The sequence below is a fragment of the Cyprinodon variegatus genome, unplaced genomic scaffold, assembly GCF_000732505.1.
Source record: "Cyprinodon variegatus isolate N-32 unplaced genomic scaffold, C_variegatus-1.0 Scaffold2407, whole genome shotgun sequence".
Classification (NCBI taxonomy): Eukaryota; Metazoa; Chordata; class Actinopteri; order Cyprinodontiformes; family Cyprinodontidae; genus Cyprinodon; species Cyprinodon variegatus.
In genome coordinates, this window is record NW_015152860.1 from 20,564 (window position 1) to 23,047 (window position 2,484).

General features: G+C 41.0%; 1 long non-coding RNA gene across 1 annotated transcript; it reads left to right on the forward strand.

Moving 5' to 3' along the window:
• The first annotated feature begins 284 nt into the window (after nt 1–284).
• Nucleotides 285–973, forward strand: LOC107080845. The gene is made up of 3 exons (XR_001480987.1): nt 285–413; nt 549–626; nt 714–973. It is a non-coding gene; the product is annotated as an uncharacterized LOC107080845 (long non-coding RNA).
• Nucleotides 974–2,484: the final 1,511 nt, after the last annotated feature.

Here is a 2,484-nt window from a genome sequence, read left to right on the forward strand (position 1 = left end):
GAGGATTTTAGATTCTATTCTGGATTTAACAGGAAGCCAATGACCCACCTCCCTGCCACTTTACAGCAGCTTGGTGTCAGGCTGGATTGTTTTTTACAGAAGGTTGAACCACCTGGAAAACTTACAGCCTTTAATGTAAATGGACCCGTTTATAGGTGCAGTAATTAAGCTTTTAACAAATATGGATGATTTGATTGGATCGTCTCTGTACCTTTAGGTGAATTTGGGGCTTTATAAATAAACTGAATTGAACTGTCTGTGTGAATCTCTGACTTGGTTCCTGTTTGTTTCAGGAAAAGTCTCCCCTACTGGCCATCCTCATCTCCCTCTGTCCGTGTTATTAGCTGCTGCACCTGCTTCTGTTCTGCTCTTTCTGGTCTTACTGGTCGTTCTGGTGAGACGATGTGTTCAAGGTCAGACATCTTTCCTGGTTTCATGGTTTCTGTGCAGCCAGACCTTCAACTGTCTGTCTGCAGCACATTCAACCTAATTCCTCTTTTCTATATAATTAACCAGGTTTATTGATATCACTCTGTTTTCTCCTCCAGCTGCTAAAAAGGACGACATCAGCTACAGTCAGGTGGACATCATCAGCCAGAAGAAACCCCCAAAGAGTCAGAGACCTGGTATTTATAATCCTGATTAGCATCAGCCTGGTTGCTACCAGCAGGTTTACTGCATGCATCTGATCAGTCATGTCTGGATCTGTTCAGGTACTGATCCAGAAATCCTCTACTCTGAAGTCAGAAGAACCTGACCCACAGAAGCCATCAGCTGTGGATCCTCTACAGAGTGGACCTGCAGCTGTTTATCTCCTCTATAGCAGAATGTGGCGGCCTTCAACGAGTCACACTGCTTTGTTCTGTATGTAAAGCGGGTTCACACAGCAAGCTGATGTGCACATCTTTAAAAAAAGAAAAAAAAGGATTTAAGTTCAATTTCTACACTTGTTTTTCATGAGAACATTAATTTTATGCAGTAGATTATATTTAATATGGTTCTGTTTGTTGCTTTGCTACATGTAACTTTATTGGTTTCCATTAAGTTAATAAAAAAAATGTAAAAAAAAAAAAAAGATGGAACATAAGCTTTAACTGTTTTATAAACTGATGATATTTCAAATCGGGTTTAACGCATCAAAACTTTTAACGGGGCACCAAACAAATCCAACCTGAAACGTGCAGAGATCTCAGATCTTCTGGACTTTCTGTTTCCAACAGAAGAAAATGTGTTATGGTTGCCGTAGCAACAACACAGACAGCACCCTTGGTTCAGTTTGGAAGGTCTTTGGTTTTCTCTGCGGTTGTAAAGAGGAAGACCGTCGTGGTTTCACTATGTTGTCAGGTCAATAAGTCTGGGTTTGGTCTTGGGTTCAACAGAAGTAGGTCAGGTTTTATGTAAACGTTTAGAGAACCAGAGGAACCACACTGAACTCATGAACTTAAGCCGGTGTTCTGTCAGATCAACATACCCCATCAGACCAGCATACCCATAGTCAATCCCTGTTAATCCCTTAAGTTGTGTAAGAAAAATACACTTTAAACAACCTCAATAAAAGTGTATCCCTTAAGCCATGTACAAAAAAAGAATTAAATTACTTCCTTTTTTGAAGCATACGGCGATCTGACCTTAAATTGTTTTTTTGTACACGTTGTTTAAAGTCTATTTTTCTTACAAAACTAAAGGGATAAATGGGACTAGCATACACGTATGCAAATCTGACATCTTGCGAATGCATATTGACTATGGGTATGCTGATCTGACAGAACACCGAAACAGATCAAACTCTGATAGCCGACCCAGTTTCTGGTCTGGTGGCTTTACTACAAACCGCCATAATGACAAAAACTAAAATCATGAAAGATGATCTATTATCGCCAGCTGTGTGTTAATGAATGGAAGCTGTTGTGAATTTATTTTATCTTTGTTCATAGTTAACAGGTTGACCATGATTTCAACTTGAATCGCTCTGACAAAGGGGCGATTGGCCGTGTGTTTGCAGGCAACATGTAACAATCAGAAAAATGTTAGCCTAACACAGCTCAGTTCTGTATCCTAACCTCTGCTGTTGCCGGCCTCTCAGGTTCCTGCTTAGTTGGCATCATGCACCACTTCATTGGTATCCAAGCAACCTGCCTTGCAGGCGTCTAACGCCCCATTAACACTACCCTTTTGCAACCATGCAGAGAGTGGACCGAGCAAGGTAACTGAGATAACTGTTTATTATAAATGGAACACAAACTTAACCGGACAGTGCCAGACACAACCAAACCACGTTAAACTTGTACGAGTTCATCAGCAGGGCTCGACGCCGTTCAGTTCTGGCTTGGTTCTCTGATAACAAAGAGCGCATGAGCAGACCGCGTCAATTCCTTACAGTCAACTTCCAGTAGTTGGCAGTAATGCACATCAGTAAGTCGCTTGCCAACTACCATAAAACAGAAGAAGAAGAAGAACTTTAAACAACAATCGAAATCGTTTTTC